The sequence below is a fragment of the Pogona vitticeps genome, chromosome 4 (assembly GCF_051106095.1).
Source record: "Pogona vitticeps strain Pit_001003342236 chromosome 4, PviZW2.1, whole genome shotgun sequence".
Taxonomy (NCBI): Eukaryota; Metazoa; Chordata; class Lepidosauria; order Squamata; family Agamidae; genus Pogona; species Pogona vitticeps.
In genome coordinates this window covers 157672070-157690592 of record NC_135786.1, presented here as the reverse complement: position 1 = coordinate 157690592, position 18523 = coordinate 157672070, and positions in this window count along the sequence as shown.

Below are 18523 nucleotides of genomic sequence, written 5' to 3'. Positions count from 1 at the left end.
CCTTCTGTGAATGAAGGATGGGAGGGTAGATGGAATGGCAAGTGATTTCTGACCTCCAAGGCTCTTAATATTAAAATCCTATTATTTATTTATTATTTGTTTATTTATCCCATTTACTTTGGGACTCAAGGCAGCTACAAGAGGCTTCCTTTCCATTTTTTATTCTCACAGCAACCTTGTGAGGTAGAGATAGTGATTGGCCCATGATCACACAGCTTCCTGGCTGAGTGGGGATTTGAACCGGAGTCATTTCCCTCCCAGTCCAATACTCTAACCACCACACTACACAGCCTGTCAAGAGTACCAACCTGGGGGCTATCTACACGAACATAGCATAAATAGATCATGTTCAGTTATCCTGCTAGGAACACTGACTACCAATGTGCCAGATAAAAATATTACCTAGGAATGTGGGAAATCACCTCATGCTGAGTCAGACCTTTAGTCCATTTAGCCCAATATTCTTGACACTGAATGGCATCAGTTGTCACAAGGTTTTCAGCAGGATTTATTTGTAAGCCTACTTGGAGAAACCCTGGATTGAATCTGGGCCACCTGCATTTAAAGCAGAGGATCAACCTTTGAACCCTGGTCTCATCTCAATAGAATTCTTCTGTTATTATTTACTAGGGAAATTAATATATCAGTGCCCATTCAGCAAATCTTGTGCATGTGACAGATCAAGATCATAAAAAAACAAGCCCATGTGTTTTCTTTGATAATGTGGATAAGTCACCCATGGAAATCATGCGCTGAAATTATGCAATGGCCATGCTGGCTGAGGGAATCTGGTAGTTGCAGGCCTTCCCTCCAATCCTTTCTCAAGCAGTTTCTTCAGAGACCCAAAATCTTGTTGGTTCTGCTGCTAGAGAACCACTCATCTGGAAATTATTCAGTTCATTGGCCTGCATATAAAAACACAGGATGAAGGCCTCAACAGTGCTTCCAAACAAGACTTTTATTGGGTGATGCTTCTCCAGATGACATTGTATTCCATTATTAATGTTGCCAATTTTCCCACTGTAATTTTTTTCTTAAAACTTGCTGTGGAGGAAAAGAGGAAATAGATGGAAAGATACCTTTATAATTGGGAGTACTAGCAACCGTCCTTCTGGAAGCAGCCTCTGAGCTAGAAAATGCAAGAAAACCAGCCTGCAATCTTTGTTTAGCCATGAAGTTTACTGGCAGATAAAGTCTACTGGCAGATCACGTCTGTTGCTGGGCAGAGGGAGGCAGCTGGCTCAGAAAGCAAATGCTGAAAGGCAGATAGCAGTCTCACAGTGATGGAGGACAAGGTTGTGTGCTCTAAGCAGCCTGCCCTGTGACCTCCTAAGCTAGCTTGCTACCCTCAGGTGAAAAGGGGGATGCCACTGGGCCACATGGTTGTAAGGTCAGAGTCAACTCCCAGCCCAGTTGGCTCCCTTATGTGATATTGGGGGTAGGGGGTGGGCAGAGACATCTTGTTCTTTGGCTCAGGTAGCACCATGCCTTAACTCAGCACTGTTTACTGGGGTAGTCTGCACAAGTTACTGCCCAACTTGCTACAGAGCTTGTGGAGAAATTTTTTTTAAAAAAAGGAGAATGCCTGAAAATCATATTCTGCTCCACTTTTTGGCGTTTTTTACCCTCTTATTTATCCATGACCCATGAAAAATAAGCAGACACTCATGAGAAAAGGCTGCTTATTGCAAAACAGATGGTACTTTCATTCTTCACAGTTTGGTTTCACTGTGGCTCAGGACTCCTTTCTTCTTGAAGAGGTTTCCCTGGTGGGTACAACATAACTGGTGTTAACAGAATTTTACCTGGTAAGCAATGTTTGCTAAACTAGCGAAAACTGAGCGGCACTTGTTTTCCGACATAACGTTCAGAGTTGGGGTGTGTGTGTACATAATGGTTATTTTTATTTTTAGCGTATACAAGAGTAAATATTATCAAAGCACAAATAAAAAACCAGGCCAATGCCAACACAAAGACACTTCAGTTTTTGCTTTGAGCCCACATTCAACAACAACAACCAGTTCTGGCAAGGGTACTTACTGAAACCAATTTTCTAAAGTGAAGTTGAGCTTCTTACTGGAAAAATGATATTCCACACTACTAAAAACGGAAGCCTCTCAGTCCAACCAGAAGTTATACTGTATATTACAGGACAGTTTTATGTGAAATATCACTATGTTAATGTGCGATTGTGATTCTTCTTTTTTTAATACCATAACTAGGAAGTTTCAGTAAAGCTGTGATATAAAAGAAGAAAGAGCTTTACGGCTTATGGTATAACCTAAGGCCTTATGGTGTATTTTAAAGGAGCCTTTCGGTAATGTTTCCATATTCTGGTAAGTGCCCCCCACGCTATTCTGCCTTCAGCCCGTCAGGCAGAAGCGTGCACTGAGGTGAAGCACAGTTTACTTGACAAGCACTGGGTGAAGTGATGGTGATGGAGCTCATTGAAGTGACAGTGGGATGATTCATAAGGTGTGTATGAAAGAAGGAGAGTATGGGAATAGAAAGCACAAGCACTAAGAATAAAATAAAACTAGGGGAAATAGTGGGAGGAATGCATGCATTGGCATGTATGCGTTCATGCACAGGTATGCCATGTGTGTGTGTGCAGAGAAACAGAGTAAAAGGGAAACAGACACATATGGTGCATTGGACAAAGTAGTTTTTGAGTCGCACTAAAATACATTCATTGGCCTTTAAAGTGCCACAACATTTTGCCTTCCTCCTCGCTTTTCTTCTTTTTCCCCTTTAATTTTTTTCCAACAAGCACAGACAGTATGAATAGATGATAGATTAGAAAAACAGATAGATTCAGTGACCTTACAAACCCTGCCAGTTTAAAACCAGAGTTCAGGCTAGTGCATCTTGGCTCAAGTTCCACAAAACCAGGAAGCTGGAAATTAACAGGCATCCAGAACGAAGGAATGCAGTGTCACAAATTGTGCTTTCTTACTCTCCAGGCACCCATATTTTGCCTTGAACTTTTAATCCCTTATCGAGATTGGGGGGGGGAAGGGTAGCATAGAGTACGTGGAACCATTAAAGATGTCCTATCTCATTCTGATTCTGCACTGCCTTGAAGCATCTGAGCCTTAATGTATAGTTGGAGGGCTCCTCCTGTGAGTTAAACTGCCCTTAAAATGGTAAGGAAAAGAGCACCACTCTCACTTTGACTGCATCAGAGGAGAGGAGACCTTCCCTTTTCTGCTCTGAAACCCATCCTGCCAGCTGCTGATGCAAGCAACAAACAGATATGGGTTTGGCATGGCTCTAATAATTGAGCAGATCATGATAATGAATGATTTTATTTGTTCAACCTCTGGTATTTTCACAAGTAATTGTTGAAGCCCATCACGGATAAAACTTCTGGTTTTTCTTTGTTTGCTTGACAACTCACCTTCCTTAAAGGGGTGCTCCTATGCCCCATACATGTATGTGTGTGGTTTGTTTGGTTTACAAACTGACATTTGCACAATATGCTTGTGCAGAGGTGTGGCAGATGCATTGAGCTCTTAGTACACTTGAGATGTACAATCTGGAGTCTTTTGCCTAGGAATGGCATATGACTGACGTGACATCTTAATAACGGAGGCAGTGTGGATGGCTATGTATTTGTGCCTTATAGGCGTTGGCTCTGTCCAAATGTAAAAAAACAACGGGGTAGCAAAAAAGTTAAAAGAGATTGGGTTAATTTGTTGAGGGAACAATCAAACAAATGCTAGCACCGGGCCTTTTGTCATTATTTCTGGTGGGCAATGAACTATTAGATATTAGATATTAGATAAATAATTGATTGTACTTTTATGTTTGACAGTTTGTCTTAAAATCCAGTCCAACTAGAGGGGACAAGACACCTGTATATAGAGTGAGAAGATATACTATAGTAAGCATGTATCACAGAGTCAAAGCCTTATTGTCTATTTTATACATAAATGAAATCCAAATAGTAATATTGATTATAATGTTTATACTCTGCTGTACTTCTCTGTACTTTAATTTTGTGTGTGTGTTATTACTGCATTGGTTATATCAGCATCAAAAAATGGCCTATCTATGCAAAACAAGAATGGATTGGTGTGTGTGTGTGTGTGTGTGTGAGAGAGAGAGAGTGAGTGAGTGAGAGAGATAGATAGAGAGAGAGAGAGAGAGAGGAGGGGGGAGAGCAGCCATTGATCAGAGGGAGCCATCAAGGCATCTCTTAAAAGATAAAGCTAATCTGAGAGTTCCACTGGGTGGAGCATTTACACACATCAGCTGTAAAGGTGACCCTTGGAAAGGCCCTTCTTCTCCACTGGCCAGACGCTCCTAAAGGTTTCTAAGGAAAGCAAACAGGCTTGTCTTTGCAGTCTCTGTGAATCACACACCCATGGGTACTTCTACATCTGCGAAAAACACCTTTGGGGACATTCTAGAATTTTATCCTCCCCCCCCCCCCAATCATATATTCCTCCACTCAGTGTTTGCTCCTCAGTTTCCTTCTTCTACCTACCACCAATGCAGCTTCTTGGGAACGTCTGGATTTTATAAGGTATAACCAATTGCATACACCGTAGCTTTATTTCCATCTTTAATACTTGCTTCCTCTTCATAGTTGATCTTTCTTTGGTTTTTTTTTTTTTAAAAGACTCCTTAAAATAGTTAAATTAAATAATTTAAAGGCACTGACTCCTTCCCTCTCCCCTCTCTCCATCTCTATCACCACCACCTTTGCATTATTACTGTTATGAGGAAGACAAGGACCATCACTACCGACAGCACCAGCAAGAGATGTATTACTGGGAGACTATTTATTCCGATCATCATTCATGCCTCTCAGCTTCCTAGATGCTTGTGGAAACTCTAGAGCAGCCCTGTAGTTGGCATTAGGATTTTCCTTTCACTGAAGGACACTGAAAGTTGTCCCCACCTTCACTGTCAGGAGTCCTGCATAGTGTTGGATGTGTTGGGCACTCTGTCCTAATCAGGATGTCCTGTCTTTGGTGACAGGATCAGGGCAGCAACTAGGGCACAGCAAATTAGAGGGTGCCAAAATTGAGAGGTGAATCTACTGTATTATGAACATAAGACAGCACCACCCTCCTATTCCTCTACACCCTCCTTTTTCCTCTTTTTTCTTAAAGCATAAGCTTTCTCTCTCTTTTTGGGGGCACCATACTCTTCCTTTTTCTCAGTGGCAGATTGCACCTCTGCCTTCTGCAATGGAATGGGTGGAAGGCCATACTGCCTGCCCTGGATCCCTAAATCACCAGAGTAGATCCCTGGATGGGATCGCCCTGTAACAGGTCTTCCTAGGATCCTGAAGTGCCCATGCCGTCAGCTTCCAATCCCTAGCCATTTGCCTCCACCAAAGGGTTATTGTACTCTTCCTTAGTGTTTTGACCAAAGGGACAACAGTATTAGCTTGAGATAAAATAAGCTGACTCATTATTTCTGTATCAGAATGTTCAGTCTTGCTTATAAAAGAGGTTTGGTTAACTTTCTCTGTGAGGAAACAACATAGGAAGCTGTCTTGTATCAGATCTTGATATTCGTCCTCCTGCCCACTACCATCTGGTGCATGTGCGATGAAGTTGTGGCCCTCTAGATCTTGGACTAAAACTCCCATCATTCCTAGCTTGTGCTGTGTATGCTTACAAATGAAGGGACTTGTAGTCCATTAGCAATCTGCTGCCACTGACAGGGAATATCTAGAGCACTGGTTTTCAAACTTGTGTCCCCAGATGTTCTTAGTCTAAAACTCCCAGAAGCCTTCACCACTAGCTGTGCTGGCCAGGATTTCTGGGAGTTGTAGTCCAAGAATATCTGGGGACCCAAGCTTGAGAACCTCTGCCCTAGAGTTTCTTTAAAGAAAAGAGCAGATATCTTTTCCATCCCCTTAGCTGAAGCATTCAAATTGAGGTGCCAGAAGCTGAACCTGAGATATTCTGCATGCAAAAGACATGTATTACCATGGCCAGCTCTGCATTCAAGGAGCTGCTGTTAGTAAAGGGCTCTTTACAGTGGACCCTCGACTTACAGACGGCTCGACTTACAGACTTTTCGAGTTACAGACTTCTCTGGCCGCAAAATTTAGGTTCGACTTGCAGCCAGAGAATTGACCTACAGACCAGAAAAAAACCAAATTGGAACAAAAACGGAACAAAAATGGCCGGTTACGGCAAATTAATTGGTTTTCAATGCATTGTAGGTCAATGGAGACTTGACCTACAGACTTTTCGACCTGCAGCCACCGTTCCAATACGGATTAATTCTGTAAGTAGAGGGTCCACTGTACTGGGTCCACTTGTTATCAAGGAAGAGGGAGCAACAGTAATCCTCTGATTAGCTCCATACAGCTGCTGTGTGAATTTTCCAAAATGCCATCAACCTTTGTTCTAGAGTACGCCCTGGGAGGTGGGAGTATAGGGGGCTCTGATGGGTGCTGGTGGGCTGCATTTGGGCTCCTGGGGCATTTCATGCAGTCCCCAGCTGTTGTTTGCTTTATAGGAAGATGTTTAGACTATAGCAGAAGAGCCTTAACAAAAATATGTCTGAAATGAAATCCTCCTAGGTTTCAAAATATAGCAATAAGTTTAATCAGGAGAATTCTTTGCTGGTCCAGGCAGAAGACACCTTAGATTGCAGCAGCCAGCTTTATCTGTTTTGTTATGCTTTTATATTGCCCAGTAAGTACATTAAGTTACAGAAGATACAGAATCACAAGAAAAAAAACACACCCTCAAATACACATGTAAAATGTCACAATCTCTCTCTCTCTCTCAATGGTGCAAAAGTCTAAAAGCACCAAATAGTTCTTAAAATGCCTGATTACAGGGGGGGGGGGGGAATATCTCCCATTTATCAGGGAAAATATCATGTCTCCTCTGAAGAGGGCCTCCTAACGATGCTGCTACCACAAAGGCCTTTCTCTTGCAGCCACCAACCTCACCTCATTTGGAAGGGGCACCAAATGATCTTTTAAGTATTGCATTCTTACCATAAAACACAACTGATTATTTATAAGAGAGGAAAACAAATTCACCCCAGAAATGAAAGCAACGAAGTGAGAGGAGTGGTGGCGCTTTCCCCCCCCTGAAAGCTGCAACTCACAGCCAAGGCAGAGGAGGGTAAGGTGGCGAACATCTGAAGTTCAGTGATTCGTGGCCTCACAAAGAAAACCTATCTAGGCTTATCCCAAGGAGAAAAGATATATTTGAGAGGACCTTTACAAATTCTTTATAGAAGATGGCTATGTCTGCCTGGACACATAGTTGTGGAGGGCGCTGGCTAAGAAAGATACAGGCTTCATATACAATATACTGTTTACCCGAAACTGAATCAGTTACTATATACAGTACCTACATCTTTGCTGCTTCCAGATTAAAAGGCTGGGCTCCTAGTCATATCCCCACTCACTTCAACACTTTTCACAGCATGTCTATATTTCCATAAACACATTTGTAACCTTATCTGTGTGGCCTCCATTTCTGTTATTTGCAATGCTTGGTGCTTAGTAATGGGCAGCAAAGACTAATTTATTTCCTGACCGTTGGTTTTGGGGGTTTCCCCACTTAGTGACAGCCTTTGGGTTGTTCTTTTCATTTTGAAGCATCTCTCTTTCTCCCACCCTTCTTCCTGCCCTTCCAGTACGACTCCTATCTGATAGCATTCTACCATTCTTACCTTAACACATTTAGACAGATACGTCATTTACTATGTGTTATTGTCGATCCTGTTTTACTGTATAAGAAATTGGTAATTAGTTTACAAAGTGAATGAATGCATTTTTTGAAAAAAGAAGTAAACCCCCATAGATTCTTTTGAGATTAATTTCTAAGTAAACTTCGCTCACCAATGCACACCAGAGACATTCCACTTGTACCTTTCAGTTCACTACAGATTTCACGGGTGAAGCTTCTACAGCATCTCTAGTCTGTCTACTTTATCTCTTGTTCTTCTCCAGCTACCGTATAGCACACCTGCAGCCCATATCCATTACATAAGATGAATGAATCTGGAAGAAAAAGGTGACCTTAAGGTTTTGCATGTACACCCAGCTGTATCTACACCTATAACCTATATCTATCCATAGCTATATCATCTCCAGTCTTACCATTAGGCCCACTGAGATAGTTGCTACAGGTGTCAAGGCATCGTCGATGACGCATTTCCTACTCCATGTCATCACTTCCACCATCCTAGGGCCAGTGTCCAGACTCCTCTGGAGGGCTGTTGCTCAAAACAGCTCTTCAGAACTGGCTGTTCTCCTTTCCTCTGTTGCTAGCAGTGCATGCCACTACAAGAGACACAAAGAGGAGGCAGTGGTGCTTCTAGGAGCAAATGGACAAGCACTCCATAGAGCTGGCTCCTTTTCTTGCTTGCGCTTCCAAAGCAGTCCTCGGAAACAAGAGACAATGGGAGGATTGATCCCTGATATTACTTGGTTCAGACGGGGCACAGGGGATCTTAGAGGGATACTGTCCCTTCCGTCATGTCCTCATAACCAGCAGTCAAGAAAAGGAGCTGGGTCTGCGAAAGTGCCACCTCTTCTGGTTGTTTTTTATATAGTAGCTATACTCTACTAGAAAGAGGAGAAGGAAGGTCATCAAGATAATCTGTCACCATGCAATATGTATGTCTTGGAGGGCACAATGTGGGTTTGTGGTGGCTTGGCCTGATATAAGTGCAATGGGGACACGATCAAGAGCGGGTTTAGTGGCTCAGGACAGAGGGGCCACTTTTTGCTTCTTGCTGTAGGAGGAGCACAATCTTGGGCCACTACTGTATATGCACACACAGGTTGAGAAATAATTACAATAATTTAAGTACAAACAGAAGACCAGCTCTACTGCTGGGCAGAGAGAGGCAGCCAGCTCATTAAATAATGGCCTCTGGCAGCTGTGGCGGCAGCTGCAGCAGAGATCCATCCCATCCCCATTCTATCTAAGATAGGCTGCTTGCATTCCCAGTACAGTACTAATCTGGTGCTTCCAGCTCTTCTGGAGGATGTTGCTCCATCTCTAGTATTGACGTAAGATTTAGCTTCCAGACCTGGGGACATTTGTGCATAGAAGGGGTAGTGGGTACTATCCCGTCCTATATCTTAAACAGCTGAATACCTTGTATCAGCCCTGCAGCTCACTATTGTGTAGAGTAGATGACATGTTCAGCTTGCTCGCTGGGTGTTATGGGTCGCTAATTTTAAGGCCCCTGTTCTCCTTCGTTATGGTTCTTTATCTTTAAACCAGACTTTGGTTGGCCTGCCTTCCGAGGGACCCTTAAATAGAGAATTCTGACAACCTTTCAAACGGCAAACTATTGGCTACCTTCCAAGGCAGAGAAACACCACTGTGTCAAAGGCCTTTGAGTTCATGAACTTTTCCCGTTCAAAATCCTCATAACAACCACCTGCAGTAAAATTGATGGTTTGAAAGAGTTTTCATTTTTCACTACTCTCTTTTCAGCCTCTTAGCCATGTCTGTGTGTTGTTTTCTCAGTGAGCCTCCTGTTTTGTGGGGAACTCCCCTTCCTCTGGGAAATTCAGATACAGCCGCAAAGGGGAGGGGGGAGAGTCCCTGATGTTCTGAGACCATGATGAGGAGGGGATCTGTCAACGTGGCCTTGTGCTGATATGGAAACTTCTGGGCCTGTAGAGTAGAAGACCTGTTATTTGTCTTGCAGTGGGACAAGCTTGGAACAGTGAGCAGAACTGTCAAAACTAAAGCAGAGAGAGAGAGAGAGAGAGAGAGAGAGAGAACTTCCACCTTGTTCTTCAGAAGGAAAAAAACCCAATCAAGTGTGTTATTAAGCATGCGAAAGGGGATTGTTAGCATCTCTCACTTATACACACATTGTTCACAATCGTTACGTTTACATTTCCAATAGTATGTACAGTGAGCAACAATCTTGAGAGTTTCATTTCTGCAGTATCATGAAACTCAATGACTGGATAGTTCAGTGAGTTAGGCATCTGGCTGTAAAATCAGAAATAAATTATTTCTGCATATTATTATTATTATTATTATTATTATTATTATTATTATTATTATTATTATTATTATTATTATTATTATTATTATTATTATTATTATTATTATTATTATTATTATTATCAACTGATTTTTTAAAGTTTAAATTTTAATTGCATTTTAAAGACTGCAAAGAAATTAAATAAAGGAAAATATACAAATAAACAGAAGAGACGTTTTAGATGTTAGATAATTCCACCGATTCCTCTGAAGTAGCATTAATCATAGCACCTAAGCTGTTTTAAGGCCCTGAAGTCCAATCCTTCTGGCTGGAAATGTAAATAGCTATTACCTGTATTCAGCCAAGTAACTGTAAATGGAAAAGTACCTGCTGGTGAGCAGTTTACTTTTATTCATACAAAAATATAAGCAACTTGACTTTGTTATTAACTATGTGAACTGAACATTTTTAGTAAATTGCTGTGCCCCAAAGAATCCCATCAGAATTCATGCACATTGAAAGTGTTGATAGGCCTAATTCTGCTGGAGGCTGTGGGGCAATGCGCTGTTCTTAGCAGTTTTGGTTAATCTTTTTTGCTCCGGCAGCAAGACTAGCCCAGCGTGGGACAGAATGAAGGAGCCATGTAGCAAAGTGTTAGTTATTTAATTTGTTCCTGTTTCATTTTTACTGCCAGGGAAAGGTAGAAGATCTCTTGGGAATTTCTGTCTCATGTGCCAAAATAATTTGGCTACCCTTAGACATCTTGCACCTCGACGTAGATAGGTAGCAACAATCAATCAATAATGGCATTCAATCTGTAACTGATATGTTCAGGGCTCAATTAAAAGATGATTGCATTACCATACTAAAAATCTAAAAAATCGTAACATAAAAATAAAACCTTTACTCAAATTAAGGTCTTTAATATCTAGACTATCACCTTACATCATATCTCTAGATTTTACACCTCACATAAAACGTACAGTACTTGCAAACCATTGCATTCAATATTAAAATTACACACATTTGTAACAACAAAACTATGAAGTACATATTTACTCTAGTTAAAATAGAAGATCTAAACGTCAGTAATATAGCATTTAGGAATCTTTAGAATAGAAAACAATAGCCTTACATTCATGTCTCTGAATCTTTATAACACTTCACACCAATAGTATCCAAATATTTTGCTCTACATATATTAGTTTTAACAGCAACTATCACAACCCTTTGTATCACATATGAGTTGGATGTTTGTAATAAATAACTCAATTTCTCAATTACTCCCCTGTATTTCACTTCCTTTAGAAGAACCTCTAAATATCTTTCTCTTATGTCTCTACATAGAGACACTCAGGTACATACAGGTGGCTCTCAAAAAAGAGAGATGGCAACTCTAATTAATCAAAAATATGGTTGATTTTACACAGGGACTCAAAGCCAGGCTTCTAAGAGTTAAGCACAAAAAGCTAACCACTCAAAGCCCCAGCATTGGATAGACAAATCTGTCAGTTTTGGTTTCTCCCACATTCAAATTTTTAAAATCTCAATGACTTTCCATCCTGGATATGAACACATTGTTATAAACTCTTATAAAAATGAGCTGAAATGAAAGCGTTACCCATCCCTACATCTAGTTTCTTTGTTCCAATAGCTTGCTAGCTTTTGTTAGTCCCCAAGTTTGTGATGGCTGGTGGATTCCCTGCTCAATCTATACCTTCACAGCCTGAAGATTTGACTAAAGCAGCAAACAGTGGAATTTCTTAAGATTTTGAGAGATGTCACGGGGTTACAAAAATCAACCAGCTGATGGACTCCAAGACACAGTGCCCCCAGCAGATTCAGTTCATTTGCTGGTCAAGTAATACTGAATGGTATCTACCTAATCCCTCCAATTAACAGAATGACATCTCTTAATGGAGTGGGAAGGAAAAGGCGATTTCTGCATGACCTCTGAATCTGCTTCAGTTGGAGACTGTCCAGAGCACATTTGGGGGCAGAGAGGGCTGTGGGGTTGGGAGTCTCACTGCACAAATAGAATTCATCTCATGAGGCCTTGGATTTCACTTGGCATTATTATTCACCATAAGAAATATGAAGGGGGTCTGTGTCTCACAGATGTCAGCTGTAAAAGCTGTGGGGAGATGACAACAAACACCGCATATGTGCATTTGCTTTTCACTTTAAGACCTTCCTTTGCCCTATAATCCCATGCAGTTTCCCTATTGGATGAAGGGTGAAGGAAGCCATCTTCATGGATTCAGTAAAGGTTAGGAAGATTTTCCTGACAATGAGAGCTGTTCGGCTATGGAATGGACTCTACTTCATTGGAGATTTTTAAATGGAGGTTGCATGGCCCTTGTCAGGAATACTTTAGCTGCCGATTCCCTGCTTTGACAAGGGGCTGGACTCGTTGACCTTTAGTAGCTCTTCCAGCTGTACAGTTCTATGACTCTCTTCCCCTTGCAGCTCTTTCTACATCTTTCGTACGTTTCCACCATCCTTCTAGAGAAGCTTTATACAAGGCGCTAAAGTTTGCAGAGTGATGAAAAAAACTGGAAGAAGAAATTGGCAAGGATTAGCTCCCTGTCTTCTTTCTCAGGCACAGAGAAAACTCTGCTAAGTGCAACCCTGAATCCTACTTCCCCACCAAGTTCCCAGGCAGAAACAATTCCTCTTATCTGCCGCTCTGGCTTTTTCCACTGAAAACCTAGAGCATGAAAAAGTTATCTTGGGGGAGTGCAACACCTAGAAGCACCCAGCCAACACAGCTACTTACCATGCTGGCTGAGGGACTCAGGAAGCTATAATAATAGTTCCAGAATGTAACTTTTTCAAGCTTTGCTGAAGACAACGGTTAAAGCGACGAGTTTCTCCATATTCTACTAATATGCTAGAGCAGTGGTTCTTAACCTTTGTTACTTGGATGTTTTTGAACTGTAACTCCCAGAAACCCCAGCCAGCACAGTTGGTGGTGAAGGCTTCTGGGAGTTGCAGTCCAAAACTCCTGAGTAACCCAAGGTTAAGAACCAGTGTGCTAGAGTCCCTCTTCCCTCTTGTTTTCTCATGTTCAATGATAAACAAACAAAAAAAAATTCAACGGTGTGTGTGTGACTTTGCAATATGGAGAAGAAACTATCCTGTTAACATCTGTACCTTTATGTGGTGGACACAGTCCAGAGGTAGTCAAATCAATGGCTGTTTTGCCATGCACTTCAATTCCACTTCAATAGACTGTACATACTGTACAGTTAAAATGAACCCCTGTCTTCTTGTAAATAAACTAAACCAGGAAACAAGCACTATCATGTTCTTATGGAACCAAAACATGGGCCTGAAATTTAAGTTATATGCTGCCAAAAATAGCTGGGACTTGAACCAGGGGCTTTTCATATTGCAGTTTTACTAGCCCTTGTGGTGAGCCACTCAAGACTACAGAGCAAAGGCTTTGAAAAGGTGACAGACATCAGTCAGGGCGAAAAAGCGTAAAGCGAGCTGCAGCTAGGTCCTCGCCCACTCTTTCCCCGAACCTTATGATTTTGATCATAGCTCTCTAAGGCTCAGAGAATGGCTTGTAACCCATGTTATGTTAAAAACAGAGGTTCAGGATTAAAAACAAACAAACAAAACAACCCCCCATAAAACACTACCAGCCCTTCCCTGCCTTCTGGTGTGGTATGTTGGCAAGGAGGCCCTACAAGGAGGCAGAGAAGGACAAGAGCCACAGCAGCATATACAGGAGGAGGGGCAACAGTGGCAGAGCCTCTCTTAGCTGTTCCTCTAGAACAGTGGTTCTCAAACTAGGGTCACCAGATGTTTTTGGACTGTAGTTCCCAGAAGCCTTCACCACTTGCTGCGCTGGCCAGGATTTCTGGGAGTTGGAGTCCAAGAACATCTGGGATCCCGGTTTGAGAACCCCTGCACTATAGCCCTTGAATTTCCTCCCTGTTAGAGGAGAACAATAGCTGAGTGGTTTAGATATCTGTCTGTGGAGCCAAAGATTGGGAATTTGATTCCACGCTGTGCCTCCTAAGAGAAGAGTCAGCCTGTGCAGCTTTGGACAAGCGGCATAGTTCAGGGTGCCCCCAAAAGAAGGGAATGGCACACCACGTCTGGGTGATTTCTACCTAGGAAACCATGGAAAGGGTCACCATCAGTCAGAATTGACTTGACAAATTACATCTTTCCTTCTGATTTTCCCATTTGAATTTTCCTGAGTTGGTTTTCCTATGGAGTGTTCAGAAATCTGTTTCTTGGAATGGGTATCTATATGATTTTCTTCCTCAGTCTTTTAGCCACATAGGGGGTTTCAGCTAGAGGGCTGGTGGAAGGTATAGGGCAGAGGTAGTGTTTTATAAAGGCATTAAAGCAGTGGTCCCCAACCTTGGGCCTCGAGATGTTCTTGGACTTCAATTCCCAGAAATCCTGGCCAGCAGAGGTGATGGTGAAGGCTTCTGGGAGATGGAGTCCAAGAACATCTGGAGGCCCAAGGTTGGAGACCACTGCATTAAAGGGTTCTGGCATCTGCCTACTTCTGCAAGAGAAAAACAACAACTGCATAGCTCTCCAGCATCAGCCAGGAGAGTTACCCTTCATCTTCCAGGTTACCCTGCTTATATCCTTGGCTTTGAAGATGGCTTGCTCACAGCCATGCTTTTAGACTTAGCCACTTTGTGGGGCTAGTGCTGCTCCCCAGAGACCAATCAGAGCAGAACGAAGGTTGTGGTACAGTGACAGCTGGTCATGCTTCTTCTGCTATCTCAGGTGGTCATAGAGTCTGAGCGACTGCTGATGCCATGTATGGCTGAATGGATGTACTTTTATGGGAACAGTACATTTGTGACCTGTCTGGTACAGTCCTGACCAATAGATCTGAATTTGATAGAAACTTTGTTAGGTTTAATGAATTATTGGAAAGGAAAGAATACGGTAAGAATTATGCCTTACTGTGCATTCTTCACTTTTAAATAACCTAATGAGGGGAAATACTTTCCTAGAAATCCTTGTGATTCTGGTGTACACCATTATCTCTGAGTGCTCGGAACTTTACACCCTAGAATTCTGTAAACCACTGCTGTGTAAGCTAAGACATTTCTCTAAAAGTCACAGGTGTGTTCCTGTCAAGATACAAGATAAATTCTGACCCAGATGTAATCACCTGCTAATACTGTATTTTCTATCTATGTAAAATGTGATTACGAATGCATTTGTCTAAACTGCTACCTTGATATGCTATCATTTCTACTAAATTGATAAACAGAAAAATAGAAAAGTCATTGTCTCAATTTTTATGTCAGGGTTGCTCCATAATGGTAATTTACCATGTGAAAAATGAATCAAATCAAACCTTTTGTGACAATGAGCCATAGCCCTCTGATTGCAGGAATTGTCAGGGCATTTGAATCTGTTGTAACATAAGCTGACTCCAATGCCTTCCAATTAGAAATTGTGGGGGTGAGATGTGGAGTTTTACAGCTGAAGAGTTGGGTTGTTTCTGGGCTTAGTTGTGCTTAGTGTTGGACAAGTGAAATAAATGGATGAGGTGATCATGATTCATAAACATGAAAAGTAGATGTACAAAAAGGGAGCCATCTGATCCTGATCCAAAAACAAAGCACTTAAATCCCGAGGATGCAGGGTTTTTAAGAGCCATTTAAAGACTTGGCTGTTTAGGCAGGCCTTCCCTTCTGTCAATTCTTGAATTCTATCTTCTTGTTTTTTATCATTCCCCATCTTGAACACACCATATTATTGATTCAATTGTTTAATGTTTATGATGTTTTTATTATATTTATGATATTTTATGATATTTGTAAGGCGCCCTGAGTAGACGCTGTCTAGGGGAGCGGGGTAGAAATCTAATAAATAAAATAAAATAAAATAAATACAACACTGAGAACAAATCTGTGAAAAGAAATGTACAACTATTTAAAAACAGTTGTTTTAAGAGGTTAAAACAATTCAACCTGTGTTTAAGAGGTTACAGTAATTAGGAAGGCATATAGCAGGGCATAAATAAAAACAGTACTTTAAGAACACAGTGGTATCAAAAGAGGAAGTTTGACTAACATTAAGTCGTAAATTGCAACTACCGTTTGTTGTTGTTCTGTGCCAGCAAGTCGGTTTTGACTTATGGTGACCCTTTTTTCACGGTTTTCCAGGTAGAGAATAGTCAGAATTGGTTTGCCTTGGTTTACCTTCTTCTGGGGCTGCCCTGGGACTGTGCAGCTTGCCCAAGGCCACACAGACTGGCTTTTCTGGGATGCTCAGTGAGGAATTGAACTCCCAGCTAATGATTCCACAGCCAGATGCCTAACTCCCAGAACTATCTAGCCAGGCTGCAACTAGTGTAGGCCCACTGAATCAGTGGAGAATTGGTGGCTCAACGTCTCCATAAGTTCCATTGACTTCCCAGAGAACCAGAAACATACACATACTAGCATGAACCTGGCTAAGGATTGCGTTGGAATGTCTCCAAAAGGGCACAAGGTATATTGGGCACTAATCATATGGTCTTTATTTATAGCTGGGTACCAATCATATGCCCTTAGTTGGGCGCAAGCAGGTTGGGGTAGCCCAATGCACATCCCTAATCTTCAATGTAGAACCATTCTAAACAAGACTACATGGAATTTGTCCTGAAGTTTGGTCTGCCCTGGGGATGGTTTGGTTTGCTTCTTTTCCCAGTGACCACATGCTAGTGCAAATAAGCCCATCCCCTGAGTGTTCTTACCTGCACCTTTTTGGATCCTTGTCAGGGGCTTTTTTTTTTAAGTATCATCACTCATTTTGGTTGAGTTTGTGTCTGTGATTGTTGGAATTGAACTAAAGCAACCAGCTGGCTGTCTCTTTATCAAAGCGACTTAACAATAATCAGAAATAGGAAGCTTCTTTGCTGCTTGCCTTTGAAGCAAGCCACTGAAGCTGCTTGCCTTTGAAGCAAACCACAGAAGCCTCTGTGCTGCAGGGTCAGAAGACCAGCAGTCGTAAGATCGAATCCATGCAAGAGTGAGTTCCTGTGGCTTTGTCCCACCTCCTCACCAACCTAGCAGTTTGAAAGTATGTAAATGCGAGTACTGTAGATAAATAGGTACTGTCTCAGTAGGAAGGTAAAATGGTGTTTCCTAGTCACGCTGGCCACGTGGCAACGGAAACTGTCTTCGGACAAGTGCTGGCTTTACGGCTTGAAAACGGGATGAGCACCACCCCCTAGAGTCGGACATGACTAGATTAAGAATGTCAAGGGGAACCTTTATACCTTTACCTTTGGAGGGTAGGGTAGGGTTTTTTTTAAATTTATTTTTAATTGTTGCTAATGCATCAGTAATTTTTAGATGGCTTTTGTTTAATGCCAAGATGAATGGCAAGGAAGATTTCCATTTCTCAAGATTATTAAGTGGCTTTCTCCTCTGTGCTTAATGATCTTGAGAAACAGGAAGCTTTCCCTTTAAAGGGAAGGAAGTCTTGATTGTGCTAAATGATGTGGTTGATCTTTGCATGTGGATCCACAGATTGCCCCAAATGACATACCACATCTCACAATGACCCTGTTTAGCACAATCTAGATGGATCCAGCCAGGATAATTCAACCATCTAGTTGCACCCTAAATCTGGATCCACCCTGTTCAAGGACAAACCTGTTACAGCTGTTGCAATACTGCACTGCTGAAATCTACTACATAGCAGTAACTCTGCATTACAGGCAACATATCCTCCAAACAATGAATTTGAATATTAAGACTATAATCCAATCAAGGTTAAGCAGTTTAGAACCCAACTGATTTGAACAGAAGAGTTAGTGTATGCATCAGTCTCTCTTACTGAAATCAGAGTGCTTAACTTTGTGACTGGTTTTGGACAAATGTGCATAAATGGACTAAATCAGTACTGTCGTACTGTATTTTTGTGATCACAGGGTGTCTGTAGGACAGAAGAAGGAACCGTTTTTCATCCCCATGGCACAGGAACATCACAGCAGAACGTTTATATCTATTCAATATTCATAGACTTTAAAAAATAGTCAGTGATTTGAATTGAGAAAAGGGAAATTTGAAACACAGTCTAAGCAGCTGGCACTAAAGGAAAAGGTGAGTGACACTTGAAGCCTCCAATAAAACTCAGTTTTCCCTGGACACTCCAACCACTGAGGTACTCAGCGTGAGGTCCCTGCACAGTATATACATCCCCTTGCAGCCATTTTTCAGAAGCGTAGAGTGAAGAAGGAGCCTTGCATCACAGTTCAGTTAGCCTTTTGGTGTTCTAAAATATTCTTTTCCCCCCTTTGTTTGTTTGTTTAACTTATATGCCGCCCACTCTACCCAAAGGTCTCTGGGCAGCTTACAACAATTAAAATACAATAAAAAGATAAAACAATTAAAATACAATTAAAAATAAACTCTAAAAATTGCCATCAGGACCCACAGATGATATTATTTCAATTAAATGCCTTCTGAAACAGCAAGGTTTTGACCTGGCGCCGAAATGTCATCAGTGTCGGTGCCAGACTAATCTCAATGGGGATGACATTCCATAGTCTGGGGACAGCTGACGACTATGGTAGCTTTGTCTACAA